At 35.9% G+C, this 13,418-nt stretch overlaps 1 protein-coding gene across 1 annotated transcript in view; it reads right to left on the bottom strand.

Moving 5' to 3' along the window:
- CRPPA (CDP-L-ribitol pyrophosphorylase A) overlaps window positions 1-13,418 on the bottom strand; it is a 305,209-nt gene that overhangs the window by 3,699 nt on the left and 288,092 nt on the right. The gene's annotated exons all lie outside the window — the stretch shown is intronic.

The following is a 13,418-nucleotide window of genomic DNA, read 5'->3' as shown; positions in this document are numbered from 1 at the left end:
AAAGTAGGGTTAGTTATCACACCCATCATCTCATATAGTTACTATTTTTTGGAAGGGGGGTGAGAACATTTAAGATCTACTCTCTCAGGAACTTTGAAGTATACAATACAGTACTGTTAACTATAGTCACCATCTGTACATTAAATTCTCAGAACTTACCCATCTTATAAATGGAAGTTTGTATCCTTTGACCAACATCTCCCCATTTCCTCCACTCCTTAGTCCCTGGCAACCACAATCACAGACTCTGTTTCTATGTGTTCAAGGAGACACTTTGCAAGGCTTGCTATTCTTTGGGCTCAGCACTGCATAGAACTCAGACCACAGCCATTGTCCCAAATAAAGGAGAAACGCTTTTATAAGCACTTTCAGTATAGAAAAAATATCTGCTGGAAGTACCAAAAGAAGCAATGACACAATTTCAAAAGCTAATAATATGAAACAAAAGATTATTTTCCCTTAATCCAATATTGAACACCAACTTTGGCTCTTCACTTAAGTGTGAATATTTCTTTGATGATACAAGCCTTCTCCTCACCTTTTTTTTTTTTTTCCTGAGGGTTCTTCAACAACAGACTTTGTTATAAACTGTGAGTACTGGTGTGGAGGAAGAAAACAAAACAAAAAACCTGCTTGTTTTTGAAGTAAAGATCAGGCAGATTTGTGAAAAGAGTTATTTCACAAGTTGCTAAAATGTGATTTTCCCTTTGAAATCATATTTCCCTATGAAATTCTGTTTTTTCTAATTATTTAGGCTTCTTGAAGGTATGAGGGGATGATAATATGAAGGGAAAATGAAATAGGAAACAGAGTTAATATGTTAAATCCTTGGGTTATGAATTGTGCTAGGCTCAAAAAGAGGGATCTGGTAACCAATTTCTACACTTTGGCATCGTCCGTAATGCCATATCCCAACATTCAGTACATCACTGGGACCCACTGTTTCTACCTCCTTAACGTTTCTTGAATCCATATACTCCACTCAAACTGCCACTGCCAGCATAATACCTCTGGCCCTGAATTACCAAGACAATCTCATAGTCTCTCTGAAGTCTGTCCTCTTCTATCCTATTTCCCACACAGCAATGAAAATACTGATTTTAAATAATAAAAATCTGATCACATCATTATCCCACACAGAATCTTTTGAAGGCTATCTTTAAACTTCAGGATCAAGTATTAACCCTTTACCTGGAAGGTCTTTTATCCTTCCAGACTCTTCTTACCATTCCCTTAAAATCACTCAGTTCTCCAAGCCATGTAAAACTGTTTTAAGATTGCCCAATCTGGGCTTCCCTAGTGGCGCACTGGTTGAGAGTCCGCCTGCCGATGCAGGGGACACGGGTTCGTGCCCCGGTCCGGGAGGATCCCGTATGCCGTGGAGCGGCTGAGCCCGTGAGCCATGGCTGCTGAGCCTGCACGTCTGGAGCCTGTGCTCCGTGACGGGAGAGGCCACAGCAGTGAGAGGCCCGCGTACTGCCCAAAAAACAAAAAAAAAGATTGCCCAATCAAGCCATTTTTCAAGGTTCCCTTTGCACCAGCTCATCCCTTTGCCAGAAAAGCTGTCTCACTCCCTCTCCTGGCCTAGCTTACCCTAGTTACTCTGAGGTTCAACTCAGGTATCAGTGACTCCTGAAATCTCCCTTGACTGCTGGTCTTCAACCCAATCTGAGTGAGGTGAATCTATACACTTCCATAGCTATGAATTCCTCTAGCACACTGAATTCTTATAGTCTTTTTAGCTGGCCATCTATTCCACCAGATGATCAGTTTCTTGATGTAGAGAATATTTTACCTTTGAATATAAAAAACTTAGTTCAATGCCTAACATATGGTTGCCCTCCATACATTATAACAAATTCAAAGCAAAGGAGGGTTGACAATGATAGACATATGTTCACCCTTTCAGTCTGACGCATTTGTTAACAATGACCACTATTTGGTTACTTTGTTTACTCCTATTTACATATTTAGCCAGAAGTCTGGCAACAGTACAAAGAAGAATATTATCTTATCAAAGCCTTCCCACTACCACCACGCCTCCACTAGCCCAGGCTTGGGTTTCTCATCTATGATGATGGTAGTAAGAGATCACCTCTGCTTAAACTATTCTTTCCCGTCAGTTTCCCTGATTGTGTTCTAAGAGGTGGAACTGGGGAAGATGCACAGGGGCTGTATGGTGGCTACTTTGCCTCTCGTGAGTGAGTTTTAATGACATTTCAATAATGGATTTCAAATGCTGTACCGGTTTCCAGAATATCAAATCACATTAACAAATCATTTAAAAGCCAAATATGTTTGAGCTTAAAATGTGATTCACTTATATAGGAGCAGATATCATTCATGACACACCATTTATAAATACAGAAATAGTATTCTAAAACTGAATAAAACACAAACCAACTATAGGTATGTATTTGTCACTCAATAATTAATTAATTACAATGTTGCAGGGTATGATACACATCTACTCCCAAGTCTCATTAAAATGAGATATACAACAGATGATGATAATTAAGGTTTCCCATTCAAAAATAAACAGAAAAAGGCTATCTGTATAGCCTCTTTGAAACCAGTTTACACTTATAATGAAAGCAGCATGGTAACAAAGAAATGAAGGGGGAAAACCTGTTTAAGATCCTAGGGCTAGAAAAATCACTTTTCTCTATCTTGGAATAAATCTTCCATGCTCATTTTGATTACTCCACAACTTAACATATCTTTAGCTACTAACAAATTTAAGTAAGATTGTTCTTTTAAAGATTACTTTGGCAATTTTTTATAGGCATCATTTGGAAAGACTCGAATTCAGTGAGAAGAACCTATGTTATTCCACTAAATATTTGTTTTCCCTCTCTGCCTGACCTCAATCATTCCATCTTTGAAAAATACGGAATTTTAAGAGCCGATTTAAACAAGATGGTGAGACATACATATACTAAGAAAATTCTAGTATGTACAAAAATTAGATAGACAAATAATTTATGGATTTCAAACTCATTTCAAAATTCCATACCTCTATAAAAGTATTGATAACGTAAGTAAAAAATGCAAGGAAATAAATCTTTAAAAAGCATTTCCTGCTGAAAGTGGATTTGCAAAACAGTGTTTTCAATCCTTGATGGAGATAGGGAGTGGAGGGGCACTCCAGGTGGTCGTTTTATTATCAATCATCCATATTTATGCACATGTATATGCATACATTCCTTTGTGTGCTCCAAATATTATATAATAAAAATGTTTAGTGTTAAAACTACGTGAGCAAGGTCAACATGAACACTGAAAAATCATGTTGATGGTATGCACTCTTGATATGCTATCATGAAATGGTATTTACCTCTGTGGTCTCCCTCCTCAAAACCCATAACGCCAGTCTAATCATGAGAAAAAACATCAGACAAACTCCAATACAGGGACATACTACAATATATCTGACCAGCACTCCTCAAAATTATCAAGTTCATAAAAAACAAGGCTAGTCTGAGAAGCTGTCACAGCCAACTGTTGGAGACATGACAGTTGTCTCCTAAGGAGACATGACAACTAAAGGTAATGTGGTATCCTGGGATAAAAAAAAAATTTTGGTAAAACCAAGGCAATCTGCATAAACTATGGCTTAGCTGTTAATAATAGGGGAAACTGCACAAAGGGCACAAGGGAACTCTGTACAATCCTCTCAATTCTTCTGTGAATCTAAAACACAAAGTGTATTATTTTTCAAGAAAAGATGTGTTTAATCAAGCTCTAGAGTCAGATTGCTGGTATTCAAATACTGGCCTTCACAACTGTCAGATATCTTTGAGCAAATTATCAAAGTTTTATAGTTCTGCGTTTTTCATCTAAAACTGGGGTAACAATAGTATCTACTTTACAGATTTTTCTGTAGGGACTAAACCAGGTAAGACATGTAAATCACAGACACCTAACAAATATTCTATAATAACAGCTGTTAGAATTATTATTTTCACGGAGGGTACTGTTTCAGCCACAACAGAGTAGCTGATAACACCTACTCACCATACATAACCATTAAAGCTGGTAAACTATGTAAAAATGTTGTTTGCGGATCTAAGACAGTAACCAATGCATATCTACAGTCCTTGAAAGCAGAGACCATTCATCTCAGATGTCTTGTTGAGAGAATTTTTCGAAACTATAAAGAAGAGAAATAGAGTCCAAGTGAATGATGGTCTCTCTGGATATAAAAGACAGAGATTACAATTTAAAGTTGACAAAGTGGCTCAGATTGCGCGAAAAACATCCCTGCGATGGGAGAGTTGCAAAGAAGTCCTAAAATTCTGCTGAAAATTCCCCTTATGTGGCCAATTCCTAATCGGCACTTGCACAGGTAGACTCCATGGGGCCTAGCAGAGAATAATTTCCGGGAAGCTGGAGCAATGAGCAGAGATTTCAGAAGCTGCACTGCACTTAGAAGATTAGATGTGAGGTAGGCTAGAACAAGGAGACCTTGGTGAAGACCATGCCTATAACCTAGGCATAAAGACAAAACTGAACTAGAACTGCCCTAACAAAGCTTTACAATCTCCAGAAGAGCAAGTTGATTTCCCAGTAACACACATGCTTGCCAGAACAAATTTTAATATTCTTTGGAGGAAGCTAAAATAAACTAGAGCTTTTATAATGCTTTGTAAGTAACAGATGGCATACAATAAAATATTACTTGACAAGTAAAGAACACAAAGCAGCAAAAATAAATAAATAAATAAATAAATAGACTACCCATAAACAAGAGCAAAAAAAAATCAATTTAAACAGACCCAGAAATGATCCATATATTGGAATTACCCTGCAAGGATTTCAAAGAAACTAAGATTAATATATTTAAAAAATAGAGGAAGAGAAGGAAACGTTGATGAAAACTGGAAAATTTTAACATAGAATTGGAATCTCAAATAAAAAAACAATTTTTAGGCTTCCCTGGTGGCGCAGTGGTTGAGAGTCCGCCTACCGATGCAGGGGACATGGGTTCGGGCCCTGGTCCGGGAAGATCCCACATACCGCGGAGCGGCTGGGCCCGTAAGCCATGGCCGCTGAGCCTGCGCGTCCGGAGCCTGTGCTCCGCAACGGGAGAGGCCAGGACAGTGAGAGGCCCGCGTACCACAAAAAAAAAAAAAAAAAAATTTTTACAATTTTACAATATAGTACTTGAAATTAAGAATTAATTGATTTAATATGAGATGGGAAGAGCCAGAGACAATATCAGTGACCCTGAAATGAAGTAAAAAAATATCCAAACTGAAGCAAGAGAGAAAAATGGTGAATTACTACCATAATCATCTCATACCTTGTAATCACATTACTATTCCATTTCCCTATTCCTTATCTACTGACACACCCTACCACCATCACCAAGAAACCTGCTTGGAACATTTAGAAAACTACATATGGGTTATGTCAGCAGCTATGTCATCTGGGAATATTTACTCCATAAAACAAACAAAAAATTTGAAAAATGTTAACCCCATCCCTAGAAAACCAATGTGATGTAATGTACAAATATATGTACAGGACTAGACTGTAGGTAATATTGCTACAGCTGCACGTGAGAGAACAAGGGAATTCAGAGCATGGTAAGATCACATGAGACAGGAATTATCCTCAGGGAGACAGAACCAAATGATGAGAGAAAGAGGAAGAAAATACTGTAGAGTCCAGGATGAACAAGAAATATTTTGGGACAAGAAATGGCTGACCCTTAGAGGGACATATCAATGTGATAAAGCTATTGTAGGAAGAGTGGGTACCCAAATTTTCACAATAAAAAATTAAGAAAAAGCACCCAAATTAAATTTATCAGCAGTTTACTTACTATCTGTAACTCCAGCAACATCCATGGCTAGGCTTCAGACAGTAATTACTTGTTATCTTATTGTTCTGTTCACTTTAGAACAATGTGAAATTTTTGAAAAACAATAAGAATTGCACTCTATCTCCTCATAAAAAAAATATAACTTCTAGCTTTAAAATACAACATTCACTCTTTTTCTTGGTTACAGCTGTATTATAAACTAGAAACTGGTCCTAAAGGTAAAAAAAAAAAAGGATGTAGTAATCAGGTTTCTTAAATTACTGGGAAGGAAAATATCAAAATGTTAACAAGAGTTATTTGTGGGTGACAGATTTATGGCTATTTTTATTTCATCTTTATGTTTTGCTATATTTTCAAAATTTTCATAATAAACACACTTTATTCTAATAAGAAAAGTAAGTTATTTTAAAACTTAGTTTCAAGACTTTAAATTCAGGGACTAAATTTGATTTGTTATCTCATAAAATCAGTACTTCATAATTGTCTAGATTTCCAGAGAATATCTATCCCCACCAAAAACTTCAAAATCTGTACAAAGAAAACATTTTTCTTTGAATATTGCAATTTTCAATAAAACATTTCCAAAAGAATCTTATTAATAATTCACAAAGTTATAGCTTTTTGCTGATTTAGAGGTTAAGAAAGATATCATGGAAGTTAAGCTAAAAGTAACAACAAAAAATGTGTACTTAATTTTATTTAGCATGTTAACAGTTGCTCATTGAGATTTTGAAGGGTTTCTTTCTTTTTTTTTTTTTTTTTTTTGGCGGTGGCATGTGGGATCTTCCGGACCGAGGCACGAACCTGTGTCCCCTGCATCGGCAGGTGGACTCTCAACCACTGCGCCACCAGGGAAGCCCTGAAGGGTTTCTTACAGTTGGATTTTTTTAAATATCAGGAAGAATATTAAAAAAAAAAATCAATATAAAATTGCTATTTAAAATTTTTTATATCCTTGAACTGAATTATTTAGGATTAGAATTCACCATGGGTTTTAAACTTATCATATTTAGCTATTTCTCTATCACTTTGTAATTTCAAGATTAGGATGAAATATGCTATGCTTAGATCGGGGCTTCCCTGGTGACGCAGTGGTTAAGAATCTGCCTGCCAATGCAGGGGACACGGGTTCCATCCCTGGTCCGGGAAGATCCCACAGGCCACGGAGCAATGAAGCCGGTGTGCCACAACTACTGAGCCTGTGAGCCACAACTACTGAAGCCCGTGTGCCTAGAGCCCGTGCTATGCAACAGGAGAAGCCACCGCAATGAGAAGCCCGTGCACGGCAAAGAAGAGTAGCTCCCGCACAGCAAGGAAGACCCAACACAGCCAATAAATAAATAAATAAATTTAAAAAAAAAAAAAGATGCACAAAAGTTCTATTACCATTATCTTTTAAAAACATAATTTTAAAACTACTCTAGAGTAATTAAGTCTTGTCAATGGAATCCTGTACTTCAGGTTTTTTGTATGAGATATATATATATATATGTATATATATAATTATTATTATTTTTTTTTGGTTGATGGTAGGTTTCTTTCCCGTGGTTCTATCAATCATCTTCCATAGAGTAGTGAAGTTTCGATGCAAAAATTCTCATGGGACCTCTAAGCCTTTGGCAAGTTCTTTGGAAATCAGGGAAAATGGATTCTTTACTTTCACAGAAGATTGGGAATGAAATGGCACCTCCATTATTCATAGCAGCTTTTTTCCCTGCTCCCCACCATCAACCTCACAATTTGAACAAGTAACGCCTGCAGTTTCAGAAGTAAATGACGAAGAAGTAGCACCTTGCAAGTGTACAAGTGGTCAATTTTCTGTAATGTCATATCCTCAGAATTCCTTACGGATCCACTGTCGCTTTCAGTTTTCTCAAAGGACAACTTTTGGCAAAAACCCAGTTTTGGCAAAACTTGAAGAACTTTTTAAAAGGTATATTTCAAAACATTAAACCCTATCATTGTACTACACAGATATCAGTACTAGAATTAAAGAGGTATAAACAAATTTATGGTATGCTGTTAGAATCAAATTTATGTGGAGTTTGTAGGATCTTGTCTCAAAGAATGGCAGGAAAAGCTATGACATCACTGTTCTCCAAATCTTTATAGACAACCTAAACGGAAATCTTTTGAGATTTTCATCTTCCATACACATCATTCCTAAAGAACACAATGTACTCTCTTAAAAGAAACTCTATAAATTTAAAATATATGTATAAATGTATTATTTAGGCTTTAGATGTCTCAAGAGACTACACAGATCTTTTGGAAGGGTAAACATTACATTGTCTCAGCAAATTCCATACAGAAAGCCTAATTCAAGTTCCATGAATTACAAAACTGTCCTGAAATTCAATTTCCTTATATTTTGGTATTAATATCTTTCTGCCACCCATCCTTGTTTTGGTGGACTCATGCAAAAATTATCTAAATGCCACAAAATTTCAATCACTCTAAACAAATAAAACCTGTATCTATATATGGCCATATATCTATCCATCCATAACACATACAATATACAAAAATCCTAAGCTGTATACTTTAGAAACATTTTAAGTCTTGTTACATTTGTAAGGTAATTAATATCGTATCAAAATAATTAGAGGCTAAATTTCCTTTCTGTATACATTTTGCTGATATGGAAGCAAAAAAAAAATCTAATGGTAACACACTGTCCCCTAGTGGAGATGAAAAAAAAAGTTCGTTATTTGTAAATTTCCAAAACTGCAGGAAAAAAGCAGTCACTTACTAATAGTTTGCGAAAAACAAGAGTCCTCTCCAAATGAAAAGTATTTACCTCTTGATCATTTGAGCGAAACAAATGTCTCCTGAAAACCTCGACAACAAAATGCTAGTTAAAATACACTTGACTTTACTTACTAACGGAAGTACCACACAGCACTTTTCGTCTCCTTTATTCTCCGTGCCTAGCACAAGGTCTTGCACGTACTGAAGGTTCTCAGTAAATATTTGTGAAACAAGATAATTAAGAAGAAAGAATTGGTCAAGAAACCCTGAGGGGGCAGCACTGTCACTCTGCTGAATAAGAACAGAGACTAAAGATTAGGAAAGACCCAAACTATGCAGCTCTCAGAGTCAGAGTGCAGTGGGGTAAAACCTGGGCAGCCAAAAACACCAGACATCTGGTTGAGAACGCGCATGTCATTATCATGTCAGTTATTTCTAGATCTGGGACTTGTCACACTGTCATACTTTATTTTCTTACATCATTCATAATATCAATTCTCCCACTTAATAAAGTTGAAAAATCTGTCTCATACACAATGTCTCTTTTAATTAGCAAAAATGTTTTGATCCTATACAACTTATCCAGCAGTTACCAAGTCCTGTTAGTTTTCTACTGTGACATCCCTCACCAGCTATACTCTGACCACTCTCAGTCTACATCCTTACCATCCTGTACCTAGATTCCTCAAGGATGTCTTAACTGGCTACTTCTCTCTGCCCATGGCTACTGTTCTAATCTCACTAGAACAACCATTTTCACTGTGACAAACCCACATTACTTGCAGCACAAGCTTCATCTTAGCATTCAGGACTATGCACAGTCAACCTAATCAATCCTTCTGGCCAGTTTCCACTCCTTTACTATACAGAATCCACTTCTGTGGCCATACTGATATAATCACTGTTTTCTCTTCTCCAGTAAAATGGCTTCCCAATAATTGTCTTTCTAATTCACATCAATTTTCAAATACCTGGCTGTGATGACTTCCTCTTATGAAATCATTTACTTTAGTACACATCAGTAATTTGCATTATCAGAGTTTGCCTCACAATCTCTTACAGTCTTGCTAGGTTTGCATACGTATAGATCCTATTTTCTTAGCTAAATTGTAGACAGTAAAAGGCAACTCTCCCAAATTAAATTCTAAAATCAAATAAAGTACTATACCTATAGTAGGTACTCAGTAAACTAACCAGATTAATCTGCTAGTTACTTCTATAAAGATCTGGCTTTATATATAACTATTAAGACAGCTTTGAAGCATCGATGTTTTTAGATAAAGGATATATCATTATAGAAATAACCCCCTAAAAACAAAAATAAGAGAAAAACTTGTATCTATACTTGGAAACTGAAAAGGTGTGAAAAACTAGAAATTTGTGCTACATGATTCCTCTCCTATGAAAGAAAGCCTGGTCTCAGAGATAAGTGTAGGGACACTGATAAATTTACACTAATATACCCAAGTCAGAAGGATAAAGGCAGACAATGAGGCAGGCATTCTCTTATTTGAGGTGGTTGCATAAGCAGAAAATCTGTATACCAGGTGTTGGTAGGCAATGACTCCTGTTTCCACAATGGGTGAGAAAAGATAGGGTGGACAGAAAGATTATTCAGAAGAGTATCTTCTTGAGTGGATGGCCCAGGCGTTAGTAGAAAAATGTACTGATAATTTCTCTTAGAGCATAAAGATTGGTTGAATTTTTCCCATAAAATTTAGATTCAAACTTACAAACTTAAATCAAGGAAAGATAACTAAAGTAGGCCAAATTCAAACATAACTTCTTGGTAGCAGCATGTGTGTGTGTGGAAAGGGGGGAATTACTATTGAAATAGTTTTGAGCAGTTAAAAAAGAAAAAGATGTCTGGTTAATGACCATTAGACTGTTAAATAGTGGTTCGATCGGTAAATAGTTAGTATCCAAAACTTTCATCTCACATTTCCACAGAAAAATATTTACCATTGTATTAAAAAATCTATTTCCTTCCAAGAAGAAGACTTTCAATTGCAACTTACAAGAAGAGTTCTATCCTGACCAGAATGGTGCCAATTTTTAAGTGTCTTAACTAGCAGAAAAATTAGCCTGACAAAGCTCCCTCCCACAATGAAGAGCAGAGTTCTTTTTCATGGAGAAGGACAGATGGTAGAAGATTACCTATAGGGTTTCTTCCTAATAAGAAGGTAGATAAAAATCAGCAGATATGTGAAACAATTTTCTAGGTGGAAAGAACCTTCTGGAATCATTAGAATTAACTATATTTCTCTGAAATGATGTTGCTAAGTGAAAACAAGATTCAAGAAGATACTTTGAACATACAAGTGGGAACAAAGTAGGAATAATTTTATGTCTCTAGAGATTCATGTAGATATTAAGTAAATGTATTTTAATTAAATATCTCATTGGAAGTGGTATACAACCTACCTATTCTATATAAATTTGACTTAGATAAATGGAAGACAGACTTGAAAATCTCTAGAACTCAGAAGAATAAAAGACTTAAAATAATGAGAAGAGAGTCAAGACATTAATTAAAGAACCAAACTGTATAAGGGAAACTTGGGGAGAAAACACAGATAATACAGAAGTCATTATAAATATGTAGAAGAAAATTCCCTGAGTTGAAGAAAGACCAGTGTCTGCAGAGACACAGGTATCATTTAGACCCTTGCAAAATTAGTGAAAGAAACCCCCCCCAAAAGAAGCCATATTCTGATGATACTTTCAAATTTAAAGATAAAAATTCAACAGGCTCCATCAGGCAATACAGATTATTTTCAATAGGTAAGAATGGTTGATGTGTAACTTCTCTGAAATATTAAATACCCCAAGAAAATGGGATCTAAGGAGAAGATTGTTACCTAGGAATCCTGGCTGACTGTAAGAAGGACAAAAAAGCAGACATTGTGGGATATGCAAGGGCTCTGAAAGCATACCCATTAGCAGAGTCTTTCTTTTTTTTAAAAAAAAAAAAAAGTTAACTTATTCAATAACGAAATAAATGAGGAAAAAAATAAGAACAAGACTCCTTTCAATGACTGTATTTCAGGAACTTACCTGATAGCAGGATGTAAGTTATATATTAAGATATGAATAGAGAGATGTTTTTTTCCCTTAATGGAATACATAGGTGGGCAAGTCAGACAAACACATAAACACATATATGCATGCACAATAACAAGTTATGAAGAAAACAACAAACCAGTTTAGTATCAAAATGAAACCAGCATTAGAATTTCTAGGCACAAAATAATTTGAACCTATGTAAAAAAATTCTAAATAAACAAACATGGATCCACAGAAATGAGCAGTCTCTTAAACAAGAACAGACTTGAAAAATAAGAAATACAACTTTTACAAATAAAAAACATTACAAATTTAAACCAAAAAAAGCCTCAAAGGATGGATCAAACAACAGATTAGACACAGCTGAAAAGAAAATTACTGAAACTGAATTGAAGAAATCACTCAGAATTCACATTAGAGAAGACAAGATATGGGAAATATAAAGAGGTTAAGAGATTTGGCAGACATGATAAGAATGTTTAATATATATTTAATCAGAATCCCAGAAAGGGGGCTTCCCTGGTGGCGCAGTGGTTGAGAGTCTGCCTGCCGATGCAGAGGACACGGGTTCGTGACCCGGTCCGGGAGGATCCCACATGCCGCGGAGCGGCTGGTCCCGTGAGCCATGGCCGCTGAGCCTGCGCGTCCGGAGCTTGTGCTCCGCAACGGGAGACGCCGCAACAGTGAGAGGCCCGTGTACCGCAAAAAAAAAAAAAAAAAAAAAAAAAAAAGAATCCCAGAAAGGGAGGATAGAGACAATGGGGAAAAATAATATTGCTTAAAAAAGTCCAGAATTTATAGCACACAGGAATTCATTCATAAAGTAAACCCAATGAATTCTGAAGTGGATAAAAAGGAAACTCAACAAGTAGACAAATTTCAGGGAAACCATGGAACACTAAACATAAAGACATGATCCTAAAGCAACTAGAGAGAACAAACCAACAGAGGACCAACAGTTACCTTGACAACACTTTTTCTCACAGCAATAATGGTGGCAAGAACACACTGGCATATCTGCAAACTGCTAAGAAAAAAAGCCCAAAAAACAAAAAAAAACAAAAAACCAAAAAAAACCCTAACTCCCTCCAAAAAAAACCCTATCAACCTAAAATGCTTATACCTCCTACCCACAAACATTATTTATCAAAAATGAAAACAGAAGATGGGCTCCCTCAGATAAACAAAACGTAAAATTTTATTCCTAAAAATACTCTGGCACTAAGGGATGTACCTCAGGTGGAAGAAAGATAATTTCAGAAAGACAATCTAATAAGTCAGGAAGGCATGGAATATAAAGAAGTAGCTTTAAAATGAGTATACAAATCTAAAACAAGAAGTGTCTTAAGAAAAAAAGGTAACGTACTATTTTTGAAATATTTTGTAAGCCTGAAATTGTTTCAAAAATTTCAAGATTAATAACAGAGAAAAAAACTAATGAAAACAAAAATCTTAATTAAACAGTTAAGAAAAAACATGAGAAAAGTAGAACACACAGAAAGCAAAAAATAAGGTGAGAGTAACCACTCCAAATACTTTTTTTAATTTGAATAAATGTAAATGACTAACTAAGCCCATGGGTAAAAACACAAAGATTGTCATGTTGGATTAAAAACTAAACAGCTACACATAAAATACAAGGACACAAAAGGCTGAGAGTCAAGTGACTGAGAAGGGTAGATCAGAGAGGCACTAACCCAAAGAAAGCTCGGTTCACTGTATTCAGTATATTCACTATAAAAATACAGACTTTAAGACAAAAAGCAGTATT

Source organism: Stenella coeruleoalba (assembly GCF_951394435.1).
Source record: "Stenella coeruleoalba genome assembly, chromosome: 9".
NCBI classification, from domain to species: domain Eukaryota; kingdom Metazoa; phylum Chordata; class Mammalia; order Artiodactyla; family Delphinidae; genus Stenella; species Stenella coeruleoalba.
Note: the sequence above shows the minus strand (reverse complement) of the source record. Positions and strands in the feature narration are given on the sequence as shown.